Source organism: Ursus maritimus, unplaced genomic scaffold (genome assembly GCF_017311325.1).
Source record: "Ursus maritimus isolate PB19 unplaced genomic scaffold, ASM1731132v1 scaffold_9, whole genome shotgun sequence".
Classification (NCBI taxonomy): domain Eukaryota; kingdom Metazoa; phylum Chordata; class Mammalia; order Carnivora; family Ursidae; genus Ursus; species Ursus maritimus.
The window spans coordinates 51749283-51769055 of record NW_024427107.1 but is presented as its reverse complement, the minus strand read 5'-3'; the positions used below and the strand labels follow the sequence as shown (position 1 = coordinate 51769055).

The window sequence follows — 19773 nt, the reverse complement described above, 5'->3', positions numbered from 1 at the left end:
CACTATTCATTGGTCGAGAGAGGGAAGGGGGCGGGAATCGCTGCGCACGTGCACGCGGCTCTGCGGAGGGGCTGTTGGGGAAGGGGGCGGGGCGAGTTGGGCGGCGAGCAGCGTTCTTGGACTGTGAGGACGCCGTGGCTAGGCGCTGGAAGGTGGAGCCGGCGTGGTTTGAGGTGACTGTTTTATCGGGGATTTTTTAGCAGATGCTGGTTTTTTTTAATATGCGCAACTCCCAGTTTTTCATTTTTTTCTATATAGGTGTATTCATTCTCTTCCCACTCCCTAATCAGTACCTTGTTCTCTTCATGCGCTACGTGACGTTCTTCTCCAATCCTTTATTTGCTCCCAACTTTCCTCCTTCCTTAGTGGGATTTGCTTTCCATTTTCCTTTGAATGTTCGACTAGACTGATACACTCCAAATTTTTTTAAAAATCTTTGTGAGGGACTAAGCGGGATTCTGTCTTTGCACATTATGTGTGTGTGACCGAGGACTTCTTACTGTTCACATGACTGTCTCCTTGCCGATCTGAATCACTGTCTGCCACTCTAGATTTGAAAACGCATTAAGACTTTATAAATAAATGAATGAATGAAATACCGAATAAATGTACAAATGAAACCATCCCCAGGCCTCGCACTTCGCTCCTCCATTCCCATGGAAGTACTAGTCCTTTGGCTATATATACTGCTTACATGCTGATGACTCCCAAATTCTCCCCTGAGATCCAGTTCTGCTTTCTTGACATATTCACTTAGATAGCTAATATGCATCTCTAACTTAACATATCCTGAAGAGAACTCTGGGTTCCTGCCACCATGCCCCCAACTTGACCTTCCCCACTGCAGTTGATGAAACTATCCACCTAGTTGCACAAACTAAAATTCTAGGAAGTATTGTTGATTCCCCACCCTATATGCAGTCTGTCAGCAAATTCTGTATTCTACTTCCAAAACTTTCCCAAAATCTATTTATATCTCCACTGCTACTACTTCATTTTAAGCCACAACCATCTCTCACCTTAATAGCCCCTTAACCATGTTAGTTTCATTCCTGCTGTGTAAAATCTATTTTCTATACAGTCCCCCTACTGTCTTAAAAAAAAATCAGACTACAGAAGTCCTTTGCCTGTGGCCCTCAAATGACTCCTCCAGGCAATAAAAATATACTCTAAACACTTTACCACAGTTCACAGGGCTTTAACCAGTGTGGCTCTCTCCTACATCTCTTAAATCATCTACCATTCTTTCTTCACTAGATTCCAGCCATTCTGACCTACTTCCTATTCCTAAAACATTTCAAGCTCCTATCTGCTTTGGGTAGCATTTGCCCATTATCCCTTTTCTTGGAATGTTCTTCTCCATATCTTTGGCTCTTTTCTTTTTGTTTTTTATATCTCAGTTTTACTTAAAACTACTATCTACTTATATGGGGGGCCTTTGTTGACTATCCAATAACAAGTAGCTCCTAGTTAATGTCTATTACATTGTTATGACACTTACCAGTTTGATTTCTTTTGTTTACTTATTTTCTGTATTTTTCATTGTTATATAATTTCCTTGAGAGTATGGACTTTGTCATTTTAACCTTGGAACATCCAACCTAGAAAAACACCTGGCATACAGTAAATGTTTATTGAATGAGTGAATTAGATACTCAAAAAATAACAACTTCTGTTAGTGATTATTAGGATAATATTTCATAGTAGGGCACATATGATCTCTTCTCCCTGATTATGGATAGGATGTTCTCTTTTTATATCTAACATTTTCCTAAAAATTTTAAACATAGTCAGTTTGAGACTATACCAGTTCATTTTACATCCCCAGCCCCTTACCACAGTATGTGGCATATGTATTTGTGACATACATCTACAAATTAATATTTGTATTAAATTGTTTATCCCTAACATTTTGTTGGATTTTTTGAGGTGGTGAAAGCCCAACGAGGTGCCTTTTAAATACTTACAATGGATATTGTTAGTTACAACTAATTAAGGGAGTAAATATTCTCTAGTCATTTCAGCTAAATGCCCTTATAACTAGCTGCTAGTGTCTCTCAGGCAGTAAACCATACGACAGTATGTTAAGTGCGGGAAGTTTTGGAAGTAGAATACAGAATTTGCTGACAGACTGCATATAGGGTGGGGAATCAACAATACTTCCTAGAATTTTAGTTTGTGCAACTAGGTGGATAGTTTCATCAACTGCAGTGGGGAAGGTCAAGTTGGGGGCATGGTGGCAGGAACCCAGAGTTCTCTTCAGGATATGTTAAGTTAGAGATGCATATTAGCTATCTAAGTGAATATGTCAAGAAAGCAGAACTGGATCTCAGGGGAGAATTTGGGAGTCATCAGCATGTAAGCAGTATATATAGCCAAAGGACTAGTACTTCCATGGGAATGGAGGAGCGAAGTGCGAGGCCTGGGATGGTTTCATTTGTACATTTATTCGGTATTTCATTCATTCATTTATTTATAAAGTCTTAATACGACAGTATGTTAAAGGAGGTCATTTTCAGAATTTCTGAGCTGGAAACTAGAATGATTTCATTTTTTACTTAGACAGTATTTATAAATCATTAGAACTATATTTTTCAAACTTCTTTGCCTGCAACCTATATGAAGGAAGACATTTTACATCACACAGCATGCATACGTATATATAAAACTGAAACCAAAAAAAACTAGCCTTATGATGTATTTACCCTCTATATTTTCTATTCAAATTGATTCAATTTCACTTTTTTTATAAAAACACTAGTTGCAACCTATTAATGGGGTAATGCCCATACTTTGAAAAACAAATGGACTTTGTATATGTTTCCTAATCTGAGGCCCTGAAGTAAAATGGTTTGCTCAAGTTCTTGCCACTAGTAGGTAGCAAAGATGGGAAATACATATGAAGGAAGTATGCTGTTTAAATCATAGATAAAAGATGAACTATTTACAGGAAAAATATATTTAAGGGAAAATTTTTTACCAATAATTTCTGAAGTGGGGAAAGTGACTGTATGTTTACATATTGTAACATTGCGGGTGTCTAATAAAACTTGCCCTCCTCAGGCCAGGAAAAAACTGGTATATCAGTAACAAAACGTCTTTATTTTTCTTTAACATTTTATAATGTAATTATAAGTGTAAATAAAAAATGAAATATCTTCTATAGATAAAATCATAACCCTGAAAACATGAACATCAATCATACTTTCTATAAATCTACTTTTATAAAATATTTTCAAAATTTTATCTCTCACTACTTTGAAAAAATTTTCATTCATGTATGTTAAAAATATTTAATCCAATTTCTCTGATTGAACACTGCCCAGTATTGGTGACAAGTATCAAGGAAATATCCAAGCAGCCAAATATTAGATTATGCCATGTTAGACATCATGGGAAATAACTATCTCATTTAATGGTCTCAGTAAAACAATGAAAAAAGCATATGAATGTGGTCTATGACATGCTTTCATTTTTTTTTACAAGCTTATGTTTGAATAGTTAGAATGCTAATACGTCAGAATGAATTAGAGTCAGAAAGGAATAACTTTGAATAAGCCTACATTATCTTTGAGGTGGGTTAAGCTTTATTTATCAAGCCATATTGGCCTACAAAGCCCTTTGGAGTGCTTCTCTTTTATGGTCAAAGTTTACTTACTTCAATTAATATCTTCAGACATTATGAAAGACTAAAGCAACTTTTTAGATGTAATAAACATTATGGCATTTACAAAATGGACATCATTTAACAAGACAGCAAAATACCATTTGAATTGATTTTGCGATATCCAACATCGTCATCATTATTTAGAATCTACTGTTTGCTTTGTTCTGTCTTAATCATACTGAATTAAAATATTCCACATTATGTAGCACTGTTTATAACCTCTATTTACTGTGACAATTATCCATGAAAGTAAATTGGTCTCACTACAAGTCTCATATAAAATTTACTATACCTTTTAAATCATGTTATTGTTTCTAATTAGTGAATCATAGCCATAAATCCCTTTGTATTTAAGGGAAAATATTACTTATTTCATCTTCATTCCATGTCGATAGATTTTTCACTGTGACACATTCACATTTGGAAGGAAGTTTTCCTTAGAGTTTTATTTACCAAAAGCCAGATTAACAGGGAGTTGTTTTAGAAACCTTCTGAATATTTTTTATTACATTTTTAAAAGATTATATAATTTGATATGTCCCACCCGCCAAACACAAGAGCCTATACCCCATTTGCTGGCACAACTATAGCATTTAGGCACTTCTAGTTTTTCCAACTTTGCCATCATTTGCAATATATGTTTTAAAATGTGCCGGCAGTTCATTTCACATCCAGTTATATTATTTTAGAAAGCAAAGGAGAGTCTCTGGGAAACCTTTCCAGTGAGATCACTTTGGTCCTTTCACAGAATTCACAAACTGATAATTACCCCTCTGTGCCATAGTTGTAACAGTGAAAAGGAAAGTACATCCAGAAAGAGTACACCCAGAATTTCTCCCACATGAACAATAAATTAGAGCTGTTTCTTTTTAAGATTTATAACCATACTTAAAAGTCTACTTTTTCAAATGATATTTATTTAATTTCTCCAAAGTGTATATTCTGTTCTCATACACACATACATCTGTGTATATGTAGCAGTCTTTGTGCAAAACTGTATTTTTGTAAATATTCCTTTTGTGTACCAAACATCCGGGAGGGTCTATGAACTATCACAGTGACCTGATGGTTTATGGAGCCCAATTAGACTCCATTTTCTACAGTAGAACTATAACTGAATACTTTACTTGAAAAATGTTCAAAAAAGTATTTATTCACAAGAAATAAATTGCATTATGGGTAAGCTCACACAAAAATATACTGAATATTGGGGCGCCTGGGTGGCTCAGTCAGTTAAGCATCTCCCTTCAGCTCAGACTGTGATCTCAGGGTCCTGGGATGGAGTCCTGCGTCCGGTCCTGTGTAGGGCTCCCTGCGTCATAATATTTCCTGGCAGGAAGTCTGTTTCTCCCTCTCCCGCTGCCCTCCTCCCAACCCTGCTTGTGCTCGCTCTCTCTCTCTCTCTCTCTCAAATAAATAAATAAATAAAATCTTTAAAAATGTATATACTGAATATTAACATACATTTTTTCTAAATACATGTTATTCTGTTACAATTAATAATTTTCATTTTTCTACAGTCTCTCTTCTGTGATTTGTTAGCATCACTCTAGCCTCAAGTGCCTTAAGTTGTTTATTCAGACCTGTAGTTCTGATGTATCTTACCCTTGCCATCAGGCCACAAGTTCATTTCCTTTACTGGTCATCTTTTTCTTTCTATGGTCATGCTGACCACTCTTGGGCAGAATTCACTTAAATGCCAATAGCAACACCAGACACAAAATGTCCATCTTATCTTTCAGGTCAAAGTCATATGCTTTTTTGCACATAGGAGGGTGTACTTAGTCAACCCCATGGATTTGTTTGGAGAAAAGACCAGTTTCCTGGCAGAATTCCACTAAGAAAACTGCCCAACCCCTAAATCCATTCTACCAGCTTCATCTATCTCTATCTCATACCTGCAGAAGCACCACAATCTCAAATATTTTTTAAACATATGTAACATAATTTTTTAAATTGTAGTTAAAATTCTTTTTTTTTTTAAGATGTTATTTATTTGAGAGAGAGGACATGAGCGGGATAAGGGGCAGGGGGAAAAGCAGACTCCCCAGAGCCGAAGGCAGACACAACCAACTGAGTCACGCAGGTGCCCCTAAAATTATTTTTTTAATTGAAGTATAATCAGCATAGTGTTATATTAATTTCAGGTGTACAATACAATGATTCAACAATTCTGTATATTACTCAGTGCTCATCATAAGCAGTGTATTCTTAATCACCTTTATTTCACCCAACCCCCTACCTACCTCCTCTCTGGTAGTCGCTCATTTGTTTATTCTCTGTATTTAAGAATCTTTTTGTTTGTTTCCTATTTCCTTTGTTTCTTAGATTCCACATATGAGTGAAATCATATGGTATTTGTCTTTCTCTGTCTTATTTCACTTAGCATTATATCCTCTAGGTCCATCTATGGTGTTGTGAATGGCATGATCTCATTCTTTTTATGGCTTAGTAATATTCCATTGTGCATATATACCACATCTTCTTTATCCATTTGTCTATGGATGGACACTTGGATTGCTTCCATACTTTGGCTATTGTAAATAATGCTGCAGTAAACATAGGGGTGCATATATCTTTTTGAATTAGTGTTTTCTCTGTCTTTGGGTAAATACCCGTAGTGGAATTACTGGATCATATGGTAATTATATACTATTTTTGAGAAACCTCCATGCTATTTTCTACAGTGGCTGCACCAATTTACCTTCCCACCAACAGTGCACAAGGGTTCCTTTTTCTTCACATCCTCACCAACACTTGTTATTTCTTGTCTTTTCGAGTTTAACCATTCTGACAGGTGTAAGGTCTTATTGTAGTTCTTTATCTTGAAACTGTGAGTTAAGAACAGTATTAAGTGTGCATCAAAAACTGCCACTCAGTTCAAATTGCTGCCACCTCACTAAAAATTTTTTGAGCAAAATAGTATTTTAACTTCCTTCAGCCATTATGTTTCCATTACAGATTCTTTTGCATCTTTTAATAATGGACTTGAGCATTTCTTTGGGTGGGGTGGGAACCACAACAGTCAGAGAGGAATGATTTCAATTGACGCAGTTTTTCTAGCAATAGCAAGATTATGGAATATTAAAAATAACCTCAATCTAATCTTGAGAAAACATCAGACAAACCCAGTTTGAGAGCCATTCTATGAGAGTAACTGACCAGTACTCATCAGAGACTGGTAATGACATTATACATTGCTCTTCTAAGCTTTTAGACAAATGCTTAGTCTTAGACACCCATTGACAGATTCTAGTGTCACATATGTAATGGAATTAAATGTACAGACTTGACAGTTATGAAAGAGTCCCCAAAGTAATTTGTATTAACTACAAATTGTACATACCATGTCATGGAGGGCACGGAGTTTCCTTACGTTCCGAGGTAACAGCAGCGGATTATTTGCCGATATACATGTACATTGCTCCCTTTTGCGGAACTTGCTGGGTTTTAACCCAAGGTTGCTCATTCTAGCTATGTAATTAAGCAATTTGAGCAAGTTATTTTAATTTCATTGAATCCTAGTTTCCTTATATGTTGAATAAGCGTATTAATACTTGCTGATTATAACAAAGATTGCAAGTAATAAACTGGGAATTTCTCACACAGAGTTTGGCATGTGGTATAATAATACTCAGTATTATATACCAACTATTGAGTACTTACTGTATACTGGCACTTCACAAATTGCTCTTTGTAGATTATTTCAAACAACAACTCCACTTTCCAGATGAAGGAACAGTTCAGAGAGGTTAAATAACTTTCCCAAACACACTATGATACACTCCTTCACAGAGTAGGATCTTAGTAAAAAATAGCTTTGTCATTTTGGTACTCTGGGAAGGGAAAGCTTGAGCAGGGAAAGCTTTCAGACCACGAAGCATATTTGATGCCTGTGAAAGAAAAGAGAATACGAAGCTGGATTGGACAGTAAGAGCCTCACGCCACGATTTAGATGTGACAGAGTATTAGCCATTTCAAGGAGAAAAGCTCCTGAGCAAAGATTACCCGTTAGAGTACTGCACTGGGTAGAAATGGTCAGGCCCTAGAACCCTCACATGTTCAGTCATTGAATGGGGGCTGCCTGGAAGATTGTGGCCCCAGCTCAGAAGCTGAGATGAATTTTGAAGCCTTAAAGAGCTGGAAGCTGTCAGCTGTCTTGCACTCCTTGCAGTTGAATAGGAAGTTCTTTCTTGAAGGGAGATTCTAACAGTACACTTCCCTTGCTGCCACAGTAGCATTGTTATTATTATTCCATTCTGGGTGTAATCTTCCATTTTTGTTGAGAAGTAGGTCTCCTGAAATACTAGCTAGATTGCAAAGCTATTTAACATAGCTTTTAGACATGTGGAAATTTTATTTCAACTCCACAGAATATCTTCTTCTAGTATATGATTAATAGCTCAGCAGTGGTTGCTTTGCATTGAAGAAAAGACATGGTAGATTATAAATAGCCCACAGAGACCTGAAAATTTGCTCATTTGTTTATGAGACACTAATCAGGAATTATTCACTATTTTCTTGGAAAGGGAATTAATGCTACTACCTTTGATAAATTACCTAGGATTTCATATTTCTTTTTTTTCAGTCAGATTCCAAGTATATACAAGTAATTTAGAATTTTTAAACATCTTTCCAAGAATAACAGTATAACTCTGAAAAATGGCAGCATTTCTAAAATTCTGTAACTCAAGATCTCCGTGAAGTACTGAAAATTCCAAAGATACTGTGCTCACATTGTCCCTTGATAATTCACTGGATAGCTGCCATACTATCATTGATGATTGCTTGTTAATAAACTTAAGCAAGGCCATTTTTGTTAATACTTGCCCCCCAAAACAGAAAATTGATTACAGGTCTGAAATATGAATGGTGCATAAATTCAAAGACCCTCACTGTCAACCTGTACTTCTTCCTACTGAACGCCAAGGCAGTCCTAGTTAGCATTTGCTGTGCTGCACAGATGCCCTTCTAGAAACGATATTACAGGTGCTCCATATCCTGGGCTGCCAGAATGAATGATATAATGAAAGCAGTACCTAATGGAAGAAGGCAGAGTGCTTCTCAGACTCAAATGAATAGCAAAGTTATTGAGGGATTGTACCTTTTAAAGAAAGAATTAAAGCAACAGAAGAGTATTGGTGAACAAAACTTTGGCAGTTATTTTCAGGGAAAAACTAGCCACATGGAATACAGAAGCTATGAATCTCAATGCACAAATTCAGTTGTGCAAGAATGAAATTGCATTTTTATAAAACTAAATTTCTAATTGGGGTACCTTCTTGGAGGAAGACAAAAATTTAATCTCAGGTTGAAACTTGCCCCTGCCTTGCTGCCTTCTCCTTTTTCAAGACTACTCTGACTTGTGTGAAAGTGATGTTTAGAATGTTGAACTAACCATAGGGCAAGGTCACTGACTGTGGTAGTATCCTTTAAGATGGTCCCCAATGATTTTCACCTTCTGGTTAGCACACCCTATATGAGTCTTTCCCACATTGAATAGGGGTGACCTGTGTTATCAATAAGATATTTCAGAAATGATGCAGTGCAACTTTTGAGGCTGTCATAAAAGGTATTGTGTCTTCTGCCTTGCTCTCTCTTAGATCACTCATTCTGGGGAAGAAAGCTCCCATGTCATGAAGACAATCATGCAGCTTTACAGAGAGAGATACGTGTAGTGAGGAACTGAGGTCTCCTGCAACTTGCAAGCCATGTAAGTGACATATCTTCGATTGGTCCTCCATCCCCAGTCAAGACTTCAGACCCAGCTGACATTGTGACGGCAGACTCATGAGATACATTTAGCCTGAACAGCTCAGCTAAGCTGTTGCCAAATTCCTGACCCATGGAAACTGTGTGAGAGAACAAATGTTTATTATTGCTTTAAGCTGCCAGTTTGGGGAATGAATTCTTATACAACAACAGGTAACTTAATACACCAAAAAAATCAGAAAGGATGCAGACAGTGGCTTATTGCTTACACAGCATCCTGAAGCCTCCTCTGCTATCCCAGGCATTACTCTTTGTTTGGGGAGGGTAGGTGATTCTGGGTAAATGGCTATTTATCAGTGAATGTAAAGTACTTTGATAACTTATAAACCGGTACAGCCATACCAATTATATATCAGTCATGCTTATGTAGTCTCGAGGCTTTGAGAAGCCCACCTGGTCTTCCAGTTAGCACTACAGCCCTTGTTTCCCTCCACAAGCACCTCCAGGTGTTGTGGCTCTCCTAACTACTTTTGAATCACATGGGAATTTGAGGTTCCCTCCCTCTGCATTACTTCCAATCTTTTATTTGTTCTGGGTGCTCTCACCTCCTTAACACCCTGACTAGACAATACGGCTTCTCTCCCTTGGAGCCTCTAAACTTGAATTTTATCAGCTCCCCTTGAGGCTCATCTTCCTTACCACTCCTGCCTCCATTCCCCAACCCTATGAGAGCAATATTTCAGTCTCAAGAGAAGTACCCCTGCAGTCTCAGTGCTTTATTCCCCAAGAATTGTCTTGTGATTTTTCCAGAGGCACCTACGTATATCCTCTCTGATGAGTTTTGAAAACCAAAGCCAAAGAGATGAGGTTCCTGACTTCCCAGTTTTCTCCCCTGACACTCTCTCCCAGAGACAGTAATTCAGGGCCTGGAGGACGGTGAGGCAAGTTTCACTCTCAGAGAGATGGGCAGAGAAAGAGAATATCACTTCTTAACCTAAAAATGTTATCCCACTGCCCTGTCTCTAGAGAAATTAATGTCTGCCCGCTAAAGAACTATTATATTAGCTGGGACGTGATTATTTCATCAAAGTTTAACAGGCTTTAGTTAATGGCTCTTTGCTCTGATTCCATGATGATAAAGTAACACTTTGGTTTGATTTTCCAAGTACCTAGACATCTTGAAAACGGTACTTTCCTCACAAAGCCAATATACTATACTTCATATTTTGTATCTCTTTCCTGGAGAGATCTTTGCCTGACTTCCCCCCTTCGGGGTTAGGTGCCCTGCTCATATGCTCCAGTATTTCCTCTCCCTAAAAGCACTTATCCCACTGTGTTATAATCATTATATATCATCATTTGTGTCTATGACTAGACTCTAAGCTCCATTCAACATCTGTGTGTCATGTTCATGATCTGTCCCCAAAGACTCAATAATTATTTATGGAAGGGCAGAAGCTCCATTAGATCAATGCTCACTGATTTAGGGTTTTATGAACCAGTAAAATTTCCAGGAAAAAGGTAAAGGAGCCAGTATAAGTTGCCAACTTTTTATTTTGCTAAGTGAGGACATTAAAAGTAATAACTATAATTTAGCTTCACATAATTTCATCTTAAAGTTGCTATTTTAACACCTAAGGAGTTATAGGATTCAGTAGGAACAGTCCCTGAAAAGGAGTAAATTTAACTTCTTTACCAGAAACCAGTGACAGCTTCTACCTGAATTGGCACCACATGGCAGACACTTTTGAGAACTGCTGAAAACTTCTTAAATCCCTCCTATTCTCAGATAAATAATTTGAAATGGTAACTCACCTATGTTCAAAGTGGGAAATTCTAGATTTTTTTTTTTAATGAAACACTCCCAAGTAGCTAACACTTGGTTTCCTATTCTTACTATCTATGTCTTTAAAGAAAAAAAAGTCATTGAACATCTTGGCACATGATTCACAGCCGGGACTTAACTATCCTCTTAAAGATTTTTTACTCTTTCCCAGTAAATCCCTGAAGGAGTGAACATATTAGAAAGTAAGAACTACTGTAATTTTGTTTGTCTTTAAAACATGCTTGGGGAAGGGTTGCTCCAGGCTGAGCTAAGAAGAAAAATAAAATTATAGTTGAAGTATCACATGATGCAAAACATTTCTGGCAAATTTATGTTGAATATAGCTCTTGTCTCATAAATTCAGCCAAATTCATTTTGATTAAGTTTTACACTAAAGCGGGGCGCCTGGGTGGCACAGCGGTTAAGCGTCTGCCTTCGGCTCAGGGCGTGATCCTGGCGTTGTGGGATCGAGCCCCACATGGGGCTCCTCTGCCATGAGCCTGCTTCTTCCTCTCCCACTCCCCCTGCTTGTGTTCCCTCTCTCGCTGGCTGTCTCTATCTCTGTCGAATAAATAAATAAAATCTTAAAAAAAAAAAAGTTTTACACTAAAGCAACACAAATGTATTATTAGTGTTTCATTTTGCAAATCACAAAAATTCTTGACAGAACAGTGGACACGTAAAGAGCATTTTCATTAGCATTTCATTTCATTCAACAAAGTTCATTTTGATTAAGTTTTACACTAAAGAAGCACAAATGTATTATTAGTGTTTCATTTTACAAATCACAAAAATTCTTGACAAAACAGTGGACATGTAAAGAGCATTTTCATTTCTGGAGCAGAAGGTATTTATCTCTGCAAATAGGTGTGGTATCGACAAATGGCTGAGACAATAAAACACAGAAGCCATATTTCTATTTTAAATGTCACTTATTTTGAGAACCCATGGGATAAATTACAGCAGCCTTTGAGAAAGCAAAGACATTAAAATTAGGAGATGGAAAAGATGAAATCAGTGATGATGTAATCTAGACCCTTGATGACACAGGAGACTCCCTTAAAGAGTCTGCCTTCATGCTGTGTCTTTTGTAATGCTTCGGGCAAAGAGAGATTTCTGAATCTGACTTGTGCCTTCACAAATCTGCTTTCTTCTTATTTTTATTTTGCTATGTATTATAATTTCCTTGCTGACCTGAGGGAAAAAAAGAGGCCTTAATATTCTGATTTTAGTACATTTTTTCTTACAGTAGTACACCGAATAGAATAGTGAAAGTAAAATCATGTTATTTTTTGTTATAAAACAATTTCATAAGTAAGTTTCACAGCTAAAGTCCAGCCTCTCAATAAAATACGTCAAACAATATCCATATGTAGGAATAAAGATTAGAAATCTCATGAATTATAGATCTCTATACATTGTAAACTCTCAAGATGAATTATGCTTTTTTTACGTTGTGTTTTTTGCCTCATCAGCATTCTTTGAAAATAAAAGAGCAATACATTTAACTCAGGTTTGAAATGCACAACATGTATAATCTGACTTGTGAAAAGTAATCTATTTTAATGTATTGGCTGTCCCAATTATGATACCACCTAATATATTAATTTAAGGAATAACTGAGTAGCTAAAAATGGTATTTATGATTATTATTAATCTAGCCTGATTCAGTATGAGTATAGGGCATAAAAGGTCACACTTACACTATATATTTTTTAAAATGTAAGCTGGTCTTGCAGGTTTTCATTTAATTCGTGAATAGCTAATAACACCTTTAACCATTAATCTTGAACGAAAGTTTTCCCATTCTAAAAATGTTAGGAAATGAAAAACAAAATGATGTTGATAATATCATTTTTTGAGAAATGTTAATGATGGGAGTCAAATATTTTTAAACTATCAGGAGTTAAATTTGGTTTATTACTTATAAAAACAGTTATAATTGGCAGCATAATATCACTAAGTAGATACTTTAGTGTCGACACAAACATGCTTATCAACCTGAGCTGCATGCTAAGCACAATTAACTGAAAAACCAAAGTTCAACCAGAGTACACTGGTCTAATTCTGAGAGTTCTTCTCCCCAGTTTCAGATTATGGTCACTTTAGAACAATTACATGAGTTAACTTAAATAGACAATATTTTTTAGTTAGAAAAGATAAATAAATTTTTTTTAATTTGAGAGGATAAAAGGTCTATATTACTCAAAGTATAAAAACTCTTTCTGTTGAAAGACTCAGATAGCTGAGCTTCTGAAATATGTCGTTGAATTACCAGTGGATAAATCTATGAGGAGACCATTGTTTCTGAAGAAATTGTCACCAAGGAATAGACACTCAAATGAAATTGTAGGCACACAAATAGTGATCTGAATAAATACAGGACACAAATATACAGACATGCCATTTCTCACAGTTACTGCTAAAAAAGAAACTCAATTAAGTTGTTTTTTTTCAATTGCAGTTAATATTTAAAACAGTGATATTCCTTGGAATCCTAAAATTTTGACTTGATTTCTGACTTTACCAATTGTTCATAACATGATCTGGCGTAAGTCCTTGGCAATCTCATTTGATAGAAGATAATAATACCTACCTCAGAGGGTTATTAAGAAGATTAAATGTGAAAATGGCTGAAAGCATAGCACAATACCTGACACATGAATAAAAATAAACTTTAAATGGTTAAAAATAATCACTGTAATGAAGTCGTCATTTCATAGACTAGTTCTATTTTCTTTTCCATTCATCATTCAGCTCTAGTACAGAATGATCTAGCAAACTGTGTAATATTTCCTTGGTGATAGTTAAATAGAAGCCTGATAAAGATTTGAAAATAATATCTTGGGAGAAGCAAAGATAATTTCTATTTGTTGCATTTTTATCCACATTTACAAATCCATCTCTTTAAATTTGTGAAATCGGCAGGCAGTTGTCTTGAATTTTCAGCCAGATATCCAGGAAACCTGTATGGTTTCATAAGTTTATAAAATAAGCAACTGCCTACTCTAAACTAACCCGTCTATGAAGATGTGGAATGCAATGAGATTATAATCACACCTGTTCTCACATCTCTTCCAACATATAACCTAAAACCAAACCCCTTTTACCCATAAAAAACACTACTGATAAACCCTGCTAACAAAAGGTTTTTTTCTTCTGTCTCTTCTCTGAAATTTCTCCTTAATGTCCTTAGGAAAAAAGCCAGGGTACAAGTGTCATTTAACATAATTTTATTTTTTTTCAGCTTTAAAAGGAAATGAAAGCAGTTATCAAGAAAGGAACATATGTGATATTTTAATGGGAGCTAACATAATGCTAGTTCACATACCTTGTGTATTAGAATCTAAGTATTTCTTCCAGCCCATCATTCATCCCAACCCCATTCCTTAATACTTCTCTACATAGGATATAAAATAGATGGGGATGCAAGAATTGGCTTCATATGGTTGAAAATATAAATGTAATTTTTAATCCTATAATAAAAGGAAAGCAACAGTAGCATAAACAAATTCTGGAAAGCTTTTCCTGTAACACAGGATCTACTCTCATACCATTAACAGCCATAGTGAAAATCTTCAAGTAACAACTCACATCACCGGGCAATCATATTGGCCTTAAAATGTTGGTCAATTGTGGGAATGTCTCTGGGATGAAAAATAAGACTAAGAAGTTTCCTATAACTTCCCTGATTTAGAATTTTGCATGCATGTGAAAAAAGTTCAAGAACAGGAGAAAAGACATACATTCTTCTTTATACTTTTCACATTTCACCACTTCATTTGGGATACCTGTCAGTCACTCCAGTTTGTTTGAAGTGTCTATTTTGTTTGGAGGAACTGGGCTAGGGATGGAAAGAGACCTCGTCTGAGTCCTTATCAAGTTAGCTGAAAAGTAAAGCAAGTGTGTTAGTCAATTTGCTTATCAATCTCTTCTCTCCTTCCACAATAACTGCCAGGGAGTATCAGGTCACATGACAGCTCCCCCAAACACAGCCCACAGCTGATTGGATCAATTGTGGGTACTTGACTCAAGCTGAGCCAATCAGATTCATCTTCCAAGCATTTGGAATTAGAATTTAGAAATTCTACTTGACAACTTTGGACCATTTAGGAAGAGGACGTAAAGCTGACCCTGGAGTGACCATGTTTGGGCTTGTATAAGTGAAACACAGAAATCTCCATAGAAAAAGAAAATATTGGTTCAGGCACATAAAAAGATGAAGAAATGAGAGTCCCTTTGGCCCTGGAAGGAGAGAATAGAGAGAATGAAATCAACTGCCTTGGGTCTTGATGGCGTTTTATTCCTTGTTCCAGTCTCTCAAAAAACTGGCCCCTAAGTTTTTTAAATAGTGTTTTATCCTTTAAATGAATGTCCCATCATTTCTTAGCTAGTTTGTCTGATTCTCTGTTACTTACAACCAATGACTAAGGTAGGAAGTAAGCCTAGTCTTACTTGAAAACAAAGTTTTGCAGAGAAATACTCTTAAAGAGTTACTGTAATTCACTTAGTAGAATGTGTATGACATTTGGATCTCTTTTGTTTTTAAAAAGTTAGTACATATGTAAGTGTAAAGATGCCAAAGTCGTAAATTTCATAAATCAAGGCATTAACATAATGTGAAAATAAGAGAAATATTATTTGATCATACTAAAAATAACTATTATAAATGAAGTCCAGCTTTACATTTAAAAGTTCTTTTAAAGTTTACATATAAATGAAATATATAAGTTTTGGCTGTTTTCCAGTCTCATTTACCCTTTGTTATAATCTTAGATTTTCCTTTTTGTGTTAATTAGATTTTTATTTTCATCAAAATATGTACACAGTCTTTATTAAGGCAAATTTCACTAAAATTATAATAAAGCCAATCTTCCTCTCCCAAACCGAACACTGAATTCTTCTAAATATACATTTTCCCCACTATTTCTATATTTCTTAATAATATAGATTACTGCTGTCTCAGTATAGCAGTGGTATCTCTGCCAGTGCTTTTTTTCTGCTCTCCCCATCCTTTTTATATAGGGTTTACTTTATCAAACACCCAAATACATTTGCCATTGTAGGTCGTAGAGCAATTCTTCCCTCCTTCTCTACAACATTTCATTTCTTCCTGGAATTAGTAACTACTTAAACTTTTCATTTGACAGTTTTTGTTATTCATTTGTCTAAATTTACTGCGTTTTTTCAATACTGTTTTATGAGGGCTCAATTATCAATTTCTTCCTCCTCTGCTTTTATTTCTTTTCTATGCCCTGTTCCAATCTGGCTTCTCTACACATTTCAGTTCTGGGGAATTTTCTTGTGTAATTCTTCAGATGATTTCATTTCCTTCATTTTTTTTGTTTGCTAGTCAGATCCCTTGTTGGATTCTCTAAGTTCTTTGCTTTTCATCTCTTGTTTCCCATCTCCTTGATCTTTCTGTTCTATCTGGGAGATGTCTTCAATATTATCTTCCAAATCTATTAAATTGGTGTTTTGGGCTATCTTATTTTTCATTTCCAAGTCTTCCGTGTTCTCTTCTTTTTTTAATAGCATGTTGTTCTTGTTTTAGCTAGCAATAATCAGTTATCAGAGATAAGCAGATATCAGATATCAGAGATAAGCAGTTATCTCTCTGAGAATATTCCTTAACGTATGATCTGCTCCTTTCAGTGTCTCTATTTGCTCTAAGTATTTTATTTTCTCTTATCTTTTCTAGTGTCTAACTTTCATATAGAAGACTTTACTCAAATGTCTTCTGATACTTAGCTGTCTGTTTTATATTTAAGTATAAGATACTAGAATGCTATATGGAAGCACTATGTGTTTGTGATGAATAGGGTGCCTGCTTTTTTTTTTTTTTTTTTTTTAATTAGGATCTCTCAGTGTCTGTTTCATTAGGTCTTTTCTTTGGGGTCATTTGGTTCTCCAGAAAAGCATTCTTTTATTCTCCCACCTGCGTGAGTATGTCTCAACACCTATATTCCAGGAGCAGGGTAGAGAAGGGGGCCAGAGTCCCACCAATCAGTACAAAAATTTGGACTTAATCCTTTTGACTTCAGCCCCATTTCCCATCCCATTCCTCACACTGATTAGTGTCCCTGGTCCAAAGCCTCTTGGATGTAGTAATTTATCAAGAAGCTAAAACAGTTGTATCTTCCAAGGTAGAAGTAGGGAGAAAATAGGGAAGGAATTACTTACCTTAGGAGTGTGGGGGAGTAGACAAAATCTGAGGATCTAGCTACTTTCAACAGTTTTCTTTGTTTTTAGCATTGAGTTCATTATCAACTTCCCCAGTATGTTATGCCTCAATGTCCTAAACCTTTCCAGTATTCTGTAGGGTGAATTAGACTAAAAAGAAAGAAGGAAGAAAAAGACAAAAAGCATGTTTTTTTACAGATACTTCCTATGTAGGCACCCATGTTAATAGCTTCTTTTACTGAACACCACTCTCCAGCTGCTTTCCATCTCTCAGAGAATTCCGTTGAATTCTCTCATCATCTTTCTCTCCCTTCATTTTTTGTTACTCTTTTTTGTTTTCTTTTTATTCCTTTACTTACTTTATTGAAGCTTCAGGAGAATGAGGAAATAAAGGCATATTTAATCAGAAGTTTTCACTTCATGTAGTATAAATTTAGATTCCCTTCTAAAATATGTTTCTGCTCATTGCTCTTGCCAGATCCTGAGTTTATCCCCAGGGTAAAATACTTTAGGGATGTCAACATGAAAAAAAAAAAAAAAGAACCCTAGCATGATGAATTTTCCTGAATTGACAATAGAGAAATTTCAATAATAATGTTCTATAGCTTTCCTTAGCAAAAAGCATGATATTAACCAACAAGAAAAAGCACACCATAATAGTGGTAGCCATAGTTGGCAGAGTTGTGAATTTTTAGGCAGTGAACACACCGGCTCAATGAGTGAAACAATGATTCAGTTAATATGATCAAGCTGATTGATGGAGCTCTAGTGACATCCCCAGAGGAAGAATACCCTGTGTTTGCCACTGGCCCTATCACTGTGCTCTGCTCTTTAAACTGAAACTTTAAAAATACAGAACAGAATTTTAGTTCACCATAGCTACTCTTCATCACCAGAAGTCATCTGAACTTTTAAACATTGGCCAAAGCTTTCAAATTACTTTATCAGAGTCTGAGGAAAGTCTAGTTATAAACTATGTGCTAAGTAATATCAGATTAGTTAGGAAAATAGCTTAGTCCAGTTTACCAAATAAGCATGTCCTTTCTTTTTTTTTTATTTTAATGTTTTTTTATTATGTTAGTCACCATACAGTATATCCCTGGTTTCTGATGTAAAGTTCGATGATTCATTACTTGCGTATAACACCCAGTGCACCATGCAACACATGCCCTCCTTACTGCCCATCACCAGTCTATCCCATTCCCCCACCACCCCCCCGAGGACCTCAGTTTATTTCTCATAGTCCATAGTCTCTCATGCTTCATTCCCCCTTCTAATTACCCCCCTTTCTTTTTTTTTTTTTTAAGATTTTATTTATTTATTTGACAGAAATAGAGATAGCCAGCGAGAGAGGGAACACAAGCAGGGGGAGTGGGAGAGGAAGAAGCAGGCTCATACCGAAGGAGCCTGATGTGGGGCTCGATCCCATAACGCCGGGATCACGCCCTGAGCCGAAGGCAGACGCTCAACCGCTGTGCCACCCAGGCGCCCCTACCCCCCTTTCTTTATCCCTTTCTTCCGCTACCTATCTTCCTAGTTCTTATGTTCCATAGATGAGAGAAATCATATGATAATTGTCTTTCTCTGCTTGACTTATTTCACTTAGCATTCTCTCCTCCAGTGCCGTCCATGTTGCAGCAAATGTTGAGAACTCGTTCTTTCTGATAGCTGAGTAATATTCCATTGTATATATGGACCACAACTTCTTAATCCAGTCATCTGTTAAAGGGCATCTCGGTTCCTTCCACGCTTTGGCCATTGTGGACAATGCTGCTATGAACATTGGGGTGCATATGGCCCTACTCTTCACTACATCTGTATCTTTGGGGTAAATACCCAGTAGTGCAATGGCTGGGTCATAGGGTAGCTCAATTTTTAACTTTTTAAGGGACCTCCACACTGTTTTCCAGAGTGGCTGTACCAACTTGCTTTCCCACCAACAATGTAAGAGGGATCCCCTTTCTCCACATCCTCGCCAACAATTGTTGTTTCTTGCCTTGTCTATTTTTGCCATTCTAACTGGTGTAAGGTGATATCTTAGTGTGGTTTTGATTTGAATTTCCCTGATGGCTAATGATTTTGAACATTTTTTCATGTGTCTGTTAGCCATTTGTATGTCATCATTGGAAAAGTGTCTGTTCATATCTTCTGCCCATTTTTTGATCTGTTTATTTGTTTCTCATGTACTGAGTATGAGAAGTTCTTTGTAGATCTTGAATACCAGTCTTTTATCTGTAGCGTCATTTGCAAATATATTCTCCCATTCTGTGGGCTACCTCTTAGTTTTTTTGACTGTTTCCTTGGCTGTGCAGAAGCTTTTTATCTTGATGAAGTCCAACAAGTTCATTTTATCTTTTGTTTCTCTTGCCTTTGGAGACGTGTCATG

At 36.3% G+C, this 19773-nt stretch overlaps 1 long non-coding RNA gene across 3 annotated transcripts in view; it reads left to right on the top strand.

Moving 5' to 3' along the window:
- Positions 1–19773, top strand: part of LOC103661551 — a 106571-nt gene that overhangs the window by 2021 nt on the left and 84777 nt on the right. For 2 of the 3 annotated variants that reach the window (XR_568166.2, XR_568167.2), the window contains exons 1-2: positions 76–173; positions 9271–9380. This is a non-coding gene — a long non-coding RNA (uncharacterized LOC103661551). Of the gene's footprint in view, positions 1–75; positions 174–9270; positions 9381–19773 lie in introns of those variants that run through there. The other variant, XR_005833711.1, reaches the window with a different exon arrangement.